The sequence below is a fragment of the Zonotrichia leucophrys genome, chromosome 4A, assembly GCF_028769735.1.
Source record: "Zonotrichia leucophrys gambelii isolate GWCS_2022_RI chromosome 4A, RI_Zleu_2.0, whole genome shotgun sequence".
Classification (NCBI taxonomy): domain Eukaryota; kingdom Metazoa; phylum Chordata; class Aves; order Passeriformes; family Passerellidae; genus Zonotrichia; species Zonotrichia leucophrys.
In genome coordinates, this window is record NC_088174.1 from 9,600,307 (window position 1) to 9,612,360 (window position 12,054).

A 12,054-nucleotide genomic window follows, 5' to 3' on the forward strand; every position below is an offset into this window, starting at 1 on the left:
GAGGAGCCGAAAAGGGGGAAAAAAAAGAGAGAAAAAAAAGAAAAATCCCACCCTGAGAGCGAGCGGCGCCGCTGACACTACACCCGCCGGAGAGCAGCGGCGGCGGCAGCAGCGGCGGGGCTGCGCCGCGCCGGCCCCGCGTCCCTTCACGCCTCGGCTCCCAGCGCCTGGTGCGGGCAGCTGCGGGGCGAGCCGCGGCAGCAGCAGCAGCCGGCGCGTCCCCCCGGCGGGGCGGAGGGGCCAGGGCGGGCTGCGGGGGAGCCGCCGGCAGCGGCGATGTGGATTTATATTGGCCCGCGCCGCAGCCGCCGGGGAGCGGGGCGCGGGCACCGCACCTAGAGGCGATGGGCGAAGCCGTCGGCGGGGCTGAGCCGGGGCGCTGCTGAAAGTTCAGCCGGTGGCCGCGCTCGGTAAGTTTGCCGGGGAGGCGGGAGCGGCGCCGCGGGCGCCCGAACTTCGCGTTTCGCGGGGGGCAGCGGCGTCCGAGCCGGGGCGGCGAGGGGAGCGCCGGGCGCCGCCGGGGATGCCTTACCCCGCCGGAGCGGGAGCCGCCGGGCGATCCCGGAGGGGTTTTTTGGATGGCACTGGGTGTGTACGTGCGGCTCCGTGTGCGCTGCGCGGGCGGCGGTGCCGGCGGGCGGCTGCCGGGCTCCGGGGCGGTGCGTGCGGGCACCGCGCGGCTGCGGGAGCGGCGCCCGGCAGCGATGCCGCGCTCGGGGCTGAGCCCGGCGCCCCGCACGCCTACAGCGGGGCTCCTTCTCCCGCGGTTGCCGGGCGCGGTGTGTGGGCGCGGAGCGGCGCTCTGACCGCGGTGCCATCGCCCCGGGCGGCAGCGGCTCCCCGTGCCCGAGGCGGAGCGGGCGCGGCGCGGTGCGCGGCTCTCCGCGGGGTGCGGCGAAAGGCGGGGCGCTGCCGGGGGCCGGGCTCCGGCTCCGCGCTGGCGTTGCGGGGCCGCTCGCATGAAAAGCCGCATCTCGGTGCGCGCAGGGTGAGGTGGCTCCGCCGGGGCAGCGGGACCGCGCTGCTCCCAGCTGGAGGATGGAGCAGCCTGATGTCTCACCGCTCCGCAGGCGTAATCTGCTAAACGTGTGCTTGGTGTATTCTCCTGCCACCGGTTGTGGGATCTGGTAATCTCCTTTAGTCAAGGCGTGTGTACATACAGGCGGTACGCTGCTCTGCTGCTTCCAGCTGTTTTTTCTCTAAAACACCTTACGGCTGCAGCTCGTGACTGACGGTTTAAGCTTGGTGTATGCTCAGAGCAGCTGTGGATATGATTGTGGTACATAGTGAGGAACCTGCCTCTGTAGTATTAACTGTATGCTCTTACCGTGCTGAGTGGCAACACGTTTACCTTAGCAGATCTGGGCTTTACGTGTTCTTATACTGAAATCAATGCCAAGAGCTGCCCACCTTCCCCTTTATTTGGATTAAATATATGCTACCTCTTTAGGCTGTGTAGTAACTAACTATCTCAGTGATAGTCTTTTATTGATTGTTTTCCCAATATTCAAAGATTGTAGATACCCATCTTGATTGTGCTGATGCTTCCCTGGTAATTAACGAGTCAGATACACTGACTATGGAAATAAATACCAACTGTCCGTGTGGTGGGGCAAGCATCTCAGACATCTTCTGTGTCTCCGAATGGTTTTGCAGTAACCCCCACCACTCCTAGTGCCTGGATTTTACCTGTTAATTGTGAAGATTAACGTAAAGCAGTTTGATATTGGAAGCATGTGAGCACTTTGTGAATCACAGAGAGCAAGATAAACTGTAGTAGGGGAAGAGCTATACATCAGAAGGTGAGATACAGCCCCAATAGCTTTCCTTCTTCCTTGTCCATAGTTTCTTTTCAGAGCTTATTTTATACATGACCCTTAATGCTGTGGATTAATCTCAAAACACTTTTTTGCAGGCAAAATGCAATCTTCTTAGTAGCCTGCTATCCCCATAGATATCATATTGATAACATAAATTCATCAGAAGTTGATACTGTAGTTTTAATATAACTGTGTGTCTTGGGGATTTTGGCTTGCTGGTTTGTTTTAAGAACTCAAATCTCTAAACTGCTGGGGATTTTAGGAACCTCTCTCAGTCTTGTGTGTTTTTTTATTGTTGTTTTTGGTGTGCCTTTTTTTGTTTGTTTCTTTTTTTAATCACAGTTTTGTTTCAAAGAATGGTTCAAAGTTTTCTGAATAACACATATCCAATAGAATTTTTCTCTGAATATTTTATCTTTAAAAAAACCTCAATCAAAACCAAATAAGATCCCAAGACAATTATATTTCAAATAGTGAAATAAAAATCCTTTATTTTAAAGAGAACAGTTCCTTTCAGTTGCCAAATTTTAAGTATTTAAATGATGTGTATAAATAGCAAACGAGAAAATTCTTATTAAAAGCAGCTTTTAAGAATGTGGGAATGCAAATTACTACTCTCAACACTTCAAGTAGTCAGATGTGGAAGTAAATGAACATATTGTATTGATGGCTTATGTGTAAAAAAGCCATTGAAGTGTATTCAGAGTTCTATAAAAGCAGTGTCATCTGAGGAAAACTGTGGCAAAGGAAGTCTATTACTCATTTGATGTGGCATCATAGTTAAAATGGTAGTTTTGAAAACTGAAGAAATTACCTGGTTGCTCACACGTGTGCCTGTAGTCACATATGGAGGTGTGCAATGTTCTGCTCTGCAGTAATGGCTTTGGAACAGGTAGATGTATACTTCTTTCTTTCCAATGAGATAGGAAATTTAGAGAATTGGTGTTGATGTTAATTGGAGCAGACAGGACATTATTTCAATGTGATTCATGAGGTCTAAACGGTATGCATTTAATTTTTAAATGATCTTAATCTGAAAAATGTAAGAAGAATAATGCTGCTTAATATATCATAATCTCAGGGCTTTGAATATGGGAGAACAGTCCTCTCCATTTGGTCAGGAATATTTTTTGTTCCCATTGTACAGACTGAGAGAATGCTGTGTCCTGTCTTTGCTTCTGTCACAATGACTGCCAGTGTCTCACAATGACTGTGTGGGACTAGATTTTGAAATGTTTTAGAGTCCAGATATAAACTATGGTGATGGAACTATGTCTGAAATTCACGAGTTTCTGTTTTCTTGTCAGTTTCTTGTTCATTTCGATGTGCCCATTGATTATATTTGACAGTTCAGCACAAATGAGTTAATGATAACTTTTGTGAGACCAAACAGACTTAATACAGTTTTGCTCTTTCTCTAAAAGCCCAGTTTTGAGTCTACCGATTTGAGGTCCAAAATTTTCTGCCTTCAAAGTTGTGAAAATAGGATTGAGTCAAACTGTAGTTTGGTAATTGTTGGTGGAAGCAGTTTTATGTATTGCAGTCACTAATCTGTTTAGCTTCTTTAGTGTTTTAGAGTGGTGGGTGCATGAAGTACTGCAATACTTATGCAGCCTTTATATGAGTTAAGAAAAGGAAATACAGTGTTGGGTTTCTTTTGGTCAGTTTTTTTTTTTTCTCACCTTTAAAGTTTGGTTATAATCCCAGAGTACAAACTTTAGATTTCCCTAGATTTTTGTGCATACACAAGTTGATGACAACTTACGTTTCTAAAACCTATGCAGAAGTTACCAATAAATATCACAGTATTAAAACAGTAAGGAGAATTTCACAGACTCAGAATAGTTTGGGTTGGAATGGATGTTTAAAGGTCATCCATTCCAGCTCCTCTGCAATCAGCAGGAATATCTTCAAGTAGATCAGGTTTCTCAGAGCCCTTTCCAGCCTGACCTTGAATGCTTCCAAGGATGGGGCCTGTACCACCTCTCTGGGCAGCCTGTGCCAGTGTCTCACCACCTCTGCTATAAAAACTTCTTCCTTAATCTAAATTGGCTCACCTTCAGCTGGAAGCCATTATCCCTTATCCTGTTTAAGTCATTGTTGTTGATATCAGTATTTGACTACAGTCCTTTCCAGTGAATAAATAAAAATCATTCTTGTCTCACAAATTAAAATGCTTGCTGTGTTTGGGGAAACCACATTGAAGCTAAGACTTATGAAGGTTTTGGTTCAGAAAAAAATACCATGTTTAGAAAAATTTGCTGATTTTTATAATGTAAGGTTATGTGGAATCTTTGGTGGACACATGTTAAAGTGATGCTGTTGCTCTCCTGTAGAGGTTGATTTAGTCTTACACTCTGTTGATACAGAAAAGTTACAGGTGGTTATCCAAGCTTCTGTTCATCAGCAGTGCTGCATTTCTGTATGATGCTGGTTTGTAACTGGGATGACAAAGTCGAAATTCCACTAGAGAACAAAAAGCTCTGTATCTAACGTTAGTCTAGGTAGCATGCAAACCTGTCATCTGTGGTGACAGACAGATCAACCAGCTACCAGCATTTCAACCTTTCCATTGTTCTGCCAGACCAGCACTGCATCACTGAGGGCTTTTGCATCTTCCCACTTTCTCACTGATGCTCACCAAGAGCATCATCATTATTTTACCAGGCAGATAGTTCTTTTAAAATATCGAGCATTTTGCTGAAGTACTGATAAGTGGCATATTCAAAGTTTATTGAAATCAGTTAGAGGTAGACTTGTCCCTCCCTCAGTTTGCCATTTTACTAACTTACTTTTTGTGGTTTCTTGACCAAGGATACAGCACAGTAATATTTGGCTGAGCTATCACAGATGCACAGAATTATTCTGTAGTACAGCTGTAGCTGTAGGTTTTACACTATGATAGAACTGCCAGTGGTAGATGCCTCCTCCAAAGTGACTATCCAACATGTATCTTGCTATAGTTCTGCTTTCTGAATCAAACAATTAACTTAAGAAAGAGACAGAAATGTGCTATGTGTCAGTTGATCTCTATGAGTGAAATAAGAGGGAAATTATGTTAAATGGTACTTCTGTTGGATGGAAAGTAAGATTTTGATGCTGCTTAAGTAAAAAGGAGATATTAGTTATATTCTTATCTTGGCACTTTGATAAGCCTGTTCTTGAGACTCTTCTGTTGCATTTCATAATGAGACTGCTTAAATGAGCAGATTTCAGTCCTCATCCATCTTTGCCTATGGCTGAAACCACATAAATATTAATTCCTTAAAAAAAGTCTTTACTGGTAGGCTTAAAAATCAGTTCACATGGATGAAGCTGAAGTCTGCCATTACCATCTAACTTCAGAAAAACTCATTTTTTATTTGTTGATGCTTAAGTGTTTTCTGTTTATTTGCTTGAAAGCCTTCATACATCTTGAAATTTGATGCACTATAATGTGGGGGGATAGAATATAAGAAAATAAAGATAGTGTAGAAAGTAATCTCACCCCTAAGGAGTTGCAGCTGGGCCAGTTATCAAAGATTAGGAGCAGGCCTGACTTTAACAGGCCACAGGTGTAAGCAATGAGAAGCAGAGTGCTATAAAAGAGTGGGGTGGCTGGGTGAGAAGGGAGCTGCAGTCAGTGGCTGCTTTGTGAAGGAGAAAGAGTCAGTGCTGTGAGGAGCTGCTCATGAGAAACACCAATAAGGTATGGAACTTTTGTGATAGGAGACAGCAGTATGGAACACCTGCAATGAGATGACAACACTATAACATGGCAATCTTTGTGTATAAATTATAGCTGTAGTTTGCATTATGCAACACGGTAATGCCACTAGTATTTATACTTGACAGGAGAAGTAATTTAGATGGTTCTTTATTTTTTTTAAATAGCTTGTAGGTGTTACCTGTTCATTTAATTCACTATATTAAATGCCATTGGTTTTACCTTAATGTGTCTTTAATAAATTTAAAAACCTGTTTGAGCAACGAAAAAGCACCAGAAATACAACTTTAGGTGGAAATTGAAATATTAATATCAGTGATACAGGGTTAATTGAATGTCAGGAAAAAAATACCTTCCAGAGGATGAAAACTCCTTTACTTGTAACTTCTACACTGAGAGTAATTTCAAGGTGTTTTAAAAGTTGAAATGAGTCCTAAAATGGTGGGGAAAATGCATCCTAAAACTGCAGTTTCTAACTTAACTGTTGCTGTTATATTTGAACACAAAATCTAAAGCAGTTTCCTGAATAATAATGAAACGAGGCATAAAAATTAATCTCCATAGAAAGTCCCTAAGGGGAAAAAAAGACAGATGACTTTGTGAAGAGCATTCTGGTGTGCAAGGAGATGAGGCATTTCTCATATTCATGTTGCTGAGTAATCTTTATTTACTTGCATGGAGTAAGTTTTGGTGCTTTTTCCTCTTATTTTCTTGAGCCAAGGATGTTTGACTCTGCCTGCCCTTTCCACAGATTGGGCACGTGAGTTGAGGGCTCTTGTTGCCAGTCTAGCTGGATTCTGATTATCTGTCAGTAAGTAACTGGTATTTTCAAAGCTTCTCTGTTAAAGTTCCAGTTAGTCTGAAAGAAAAGGAAGCTCTTTTCTTTTCAAGCTTTCAGAAGCAGTTCACTTCCTGCCAGCACTAAGCTTTGTCTCTTCTGTGGCTTGATGTTGAAGCTTCTATACTGAACTCAGCATGTTTCCCTTTTCTCTTGAACTGATGAAGAGTCAAAATTTAATGTAACAGATTCATCAGCTGGGAGTGAGGATGGATTTATTTTGGAGAACTGAGATGGTGAAGACTTATGTGTTCTCCTCTGCTGAATATGGAACCTACATGTTGGATTTCTTGAGTTTGTGTGATTGGGTATTGAATGGAGCAGCTTTGGACTTCTCCTAGGTATTTGCCACATAACCTTTTGTGCTTTCAGACTTGTAACTGTATCTAGAAATGGTAGATGTATGGAAATTGAGAGAAGCTGGAAGTCATCTTGTATGTGTGTGTGTATATATATATACACATATACATGCTGTTACACTGAATGTAGACCAAATTCTCAAATTAATAGAAATAATAAAAAATTAAGTGAAAAGTTATTTTTATTTCATAAGTCTCAGAATATGACTGCTGGATCGTAGGTGTCTGTGTTACTTGTGATTTAAAAACCTGTCTTAGGTCTTCTATGTTCAGAACTTTTTACAGACATACAATTATATTGTGTTTTATCATTGCTTACTACTGCTGTGCCATAAATCATCAAGCCAACACAAATGGGGCCCTTGAAGTGTTAGTCATTCCTGCCCCATGCTTAATGAGTAACCTTTGACATTTCAGTAACCATCAGCATGCTGGGTGCTAAGTGTACTGTCTACCTTGTTATCAGGTGGAGACAAGTTCTCATTTCTAAAAGAAATTACTCAAAGTCAAATACAAGAGAAATGTGTGTTTCTGCTCCCTCTCCACATGTGCTTTTGTTTGTAGATAACTAAATGGCGTGAAATCTTTCTAATGTGTACCAGTTCTTAACAAGCAGAGGCTGTGAGCAAGGGTTTGCAGGCTCTTATTCCATGCTAAGCTGTGGTCAGAGTGCAGGGTGGTTACAGGGTGAGCCAGTGTCTGGGGATAAGCACCAAGAGCTCAGCTGTGTCAGCCAGAGAATCCAGCACCTTCATTAGAGCTGGAAAATCTGGAACCATTTCTGCCTAAGTAATGTATATTTATATAATGACAAAGTGGTAGTGAGTGAAATATAAACAGTTCTATGGTGGATGGTGGATTTCACACCAGAACATGAGAAGCAGCAGTAAATCAAATCACGGCTCTTCATATTTTAGTAATGTTTTACCTTATTGATTGAACATGGAGAGTAAATAAGAGTCACCCATTTTAGGTTAGCAAATCTTTTTCTTTGCTCATCATCTTGCAGATCAATGGTCTGATCTAAAAATAATAAAATGTCTCTGACATCTGTTTGAAATAGACTGCATGAATAGTGTGTTCAGCTTTTTTGTTTTGCTCTGCCTTTTTAATGGTGGGGATTGCCACACCTAAGGGATAAATGTAGGGCTGCAGATTAAATCACAAATGCCAAGTAAATGCATCAAAATATTCTGCAAACGTAAGTACCATAGCCATTAAAACGTTTCATTGGCAGAATATCAAAGATGTACTCCTAAATAAAATAAAACTATTGAGAGCCCAATATTTTATTTGAAAGGGCATGGTTATAGTACCAGGGTACCCTTAGTAGTTGGCTTTATTTTCAAATAAAACTGAATGTTTTCTAGATTTTGATGTTTCTAAAAAATTTGTGTTTTATGTCATCACTTTTCTATGTATGAAAAGAGTTACACTTTTCTGGAGGAGATCTGCCTCTATCTAAAAAGTAGCCCAAACTGCCTACATACTAAAAAGGAAAAACCTCAATCAAGAATCACTCTTATATTGCATGTTGCAATACAGTATGAAAAATCTGCTGTGTCTACTGTCACCCTTTCTCCTCAGAATTTATAAGCTAATTTTAAAATATCAAGAGAAGTAAGAGATGGGAGAAAAGACCATGGTATGAAATCAAAGGGAAAAGGCTCTTAGTAGAGTGCTGCTGCTCAGTGTCAGAGAAACGTTGGGTGTTCAAGAGTTTAAGTTGGGAATCATTTAGGAAAGATTTGTGTAGAAAGGATAGGTGAGAAATAATTGGGATGGGAAAGAAACCAGCTGCTCTTCTAGGCCAAAGGAAAACTGAATATGCTGAAGGAGATTTGAAAATGGTAGAGTGAGGAGATGAGGTGAGGTGGAGCAGGAGAACGAAGCTGTGTGACTGGAGCAGTGAAAAAGGCCAAGGGTGTTCCCCGTTTGCTCTCGTGTTCCAGGTAGGCTGCCACAGGCAGACTCATGCCACTGATACCAATTGTTAGCAAAATGCTTTTGGCAAATCTGAACTAGTCTAAATTTGCCTTGACTGATGTAATCAAACACTGCACTTGTATAAATATTTGTAGTGACATGTACATGTGCTTCCCCTACCTCTGAGCTTGTGTTAGACTACAATGCAGTCCTGTATAATTAACTTCTGATATATTTGCTGTTTATGTCAAATTTCACAGGAAGATTTGTGACAACAGGGTCAGTAAAAACCTGAACTCCACAGCTTTTCTGGAAGTAGCATTGAAGGAGTAGTTGGGAATGTGTTCTGAGACCCAGGCTGTGATCACTGGGGTGTCCTGTGCAGGGCCAGGAGCTGGACTTCAATGATCCCTGTAGGTCTCTTCTAGTCTGGGACTTTCTGTGATTCTCTGACCCATCTTCACACTGACCACTGAGACTGCTGTGATTTGTGAGGGAAGATGTAATGTTTTGATGTGTGCATGGGTTTTGCTTATTTTCAATGAACTGTGACCCCTTCCACAAATTTCTTGTGAAGAGCATGAGAGAAGTGAAGGAGGATGATGAATCTGGAACCAACTTTCTGAATTATTGTTTGGATAATGTATTAATGGAAACCTTACAAATGACAAAGTTTGAAATAAATTAGAAGTAGAAATGAAACATTTTTCAAAAATCCCTCCAGTAAATGTTTATTTACTATTAACTGATATGCAGTAACAACTTCAGTATTAATTTCCTACAATGAGGATGAGTGAGATCAGTTCAAGGCTGTTATACCCTGAATTTGCAGACAGCTCATTGTAATTAAGAAATAAACCTCATAGCTGTTGTTCTGATTTTTCCCTGATGCCTTGCCTGGGGGTCAGAAATGTGTTCTTGATGCCTGTTGTCTGTAGGCACTAGAAGGCTTAAATAGCATTGTGCCTATTAACAGAAGTTGTTTGCATTGGTGCAAAAATTTCCCTCCAAAGCTGATTTAGTGTTCCAACATAAAAAGGCTGTGGAATTACAAGGCTGTTAATAGATGAGAAAACAACTATATGTACCATGAAGGTGATTATGACCACAGGAAACTTGTATCAAAATTGCTTTAGGTCATAATGTTATATTATGGAAACTTTAAAAAGGTTATTTCCTTAAACTGTTAACAAAACTGGTCTTCTGTTATGGTTTCAGCTCCTAGGGACAAAACCTTAAGTATGGTTTCTACTTTGTCTACAGAATAAAACGAGTTCTTCTCCTGATAGTTATCCTGGGAGCTGAGCATCCTGTTCCATTTGAGTACAAAGGCATAGTTCATTACTAATGGGAAAACAAACTTTCTCTACCATGGCAATTCAAATTGAGCTCTCTGCTAAGTAGTGCTCATTAAAAAAATCTATCATTTGCAGGAATTACTATTTTAGCCCTTTTAAATGTTTCAATGCTTTTTCTTACACAGAATGAGATTTGCATATTTAAAGAAAAAGAAGGGCAGGAAAGGACACTTTCAGAAAGATTATCGTTCTGGGGAAGCACACAGCTAAAATTGGACAGTAGATGAGCTGTATAGGCCTAAGGGGCAATGATAACAGAATTAGTAGAAATAAAGATTTGTTGTTTCCTGCTTGCTGAAATAACTCATCTGTTTTGGGGAATATGTAGATGACACTCCCTGCAGTGTAATTTATTATGTGCAGTTTCTGAGGATTCCCAGATTATATCCAAATTCACTTTTCCCCTTCTGGTATCCAATTAATGGGGAACTAAAGCAGCTCTGTTTTATCTGCTTCTGCTGCTTGGTCTGAGAAGTCTGAGAGAGCAGTTCCACTCATCTCTGAAGGTGCATTGCCCTCTCCAGTGCAGCAATGTTCTCCCCTCTTGGATGCCTTTTTATCCTCTCCAGTTCTTCCCTCCTTCCACACACCCATCAGTGGTGTTTGGGAAGGTCCCTGAGGACCTCTAAGGTGGGTGGCCAGCAGTGGCAGAGTAAGACAGCTCTAAATACACTGGTATCAAATTATTTAACAGTACGGTTTGTGAAGCAGGACTGTAAAGTACCGAGTGCCTGTTGCACATTCCTATCTAGGCAGCTGTGTCCTGCTTGGGATCTTACCCTTCTAGGTTTCAAAGCAGCAAAGCTGATCTAACTATACTCTCTCCATGGTTTTTCTGTTACATGGAAGCTTTCTTTATAAAGAGAATTTTAAAAAAACCCATAAATGCTCTGTTGCATTTTTAAACACTTGGGTCAACTTGTAAACTTCTTCAAGAAGATTGTGGGTGGATGGGGAATTATTTTTAGAATCAGAGATCTGCAATGCCAAGTATGCATCCACTTTTATGTTTTCTTAGTTATGACTAAAAGACTAAAGATACCTCTTCTAAATCTTTCTCTTGACATTCCCTGAGCAGCTTAGATGAAGTTCTTTGCTATGGACAAGCAGTTTAAGAATTTTACATGGGTAAAGGGATAATGTGGGGGTCAGACATAGGGTTTTCTGTACGAGATTAAAAAAATGGATGTTCTAATTCAGTGTCATGCTTCTTGTCTGCATTTCTCTAACAAACCCATAAACAAGGAATATTATTTTGACCTGGCTACTCTTCATTGATGGTAGAGATGGTGGCCAGACACAGAAAGGTTCAGTTTAGTGTTCACGTCCTCCTGTTGGTGTACCTCTGATCTGAACAAAGGCATAGTTGTAGAGTAAAAATATGTGTATTTGGAGAATACGCCTCTAAATAAATGAGCATTCATTGAAATTGTGAATCCAAGGATGGAAAGCATTAGCTACAGAATATAATTCTTGAGAAATTAGTTCTTTGTCATGAATGGCATTCAAGATGACAAGTGTCCATTTAAATTCTCAATACTATGGACTTCCTGGAATTTTATTTTATTGAAAAAATAAATTAATTAAAATCAGTTAATTCCTCCTTTGCAGTCATATATATGAAACAATTTCAAAGGATATCAGATAAAAATTCTTTCCATAGTAAAAGGTGTTTATAGAATGATGTAAGGAACTTAGCAACAAGTTGTTCTGAGTCTTTAAAACAATCCAGTCTTTGAGTTTGTTTTTTGCACAACAATTTCACCTTTTCTTCAACTTGCCTAATGGAATTGAAGCTGTAATTTGCAATGGTAAGGTGAATGACTGGAGTTTAAAGGGTTTTTTCTGAATGAAATTTCAAGGTAAGTCTTATCTGTGGAGTTCTTGAGGCAATGGACTTTGGGGCTATTATTCCTACATTTAAAAATGTTGATAAACTTTTCAGGTTTGGATAAGAGGGAGAAGTAAATATATGTAGCCTTCAGCCATGGAGTGCTAGTTTTCCTGGGAGATGAACTGAGAAACAGCAGATCTTAGTATCTCATTT

At 41.0% G+C, this 12,054-nt stretch overlaps 1 protein-coding gene across 4 annotated transcripts in view; it reads left to right on the plus strand.

Annotated features, from left to right (window-relative positions):
• TENM1 (teneurin transmembrane protein 1) overlaps positions 1–12,054 on the plus strand; it is a 774,924-nt gene that overhangs the window by 468,163 nt on the left and 294,707 nt on the right. Inside the window, exon 1 of one of the 4 annotated variants that reach the window (XM_064713346.1) lies at positions 87–410. The exons of 2 other annotated variants lie outside the window; for them this stretch is intronic. The gene's annotated coding sequence lies outside the window, so the exon portion shown is untranslated. Of the gene's footprint in view, positions 1–86; positions 411–1,019; positions 1,166–12,054 lie in introns of those variants that run through there. One more of the 4 variants, XM_064713347.1, reaches the window with a different exon arrangement.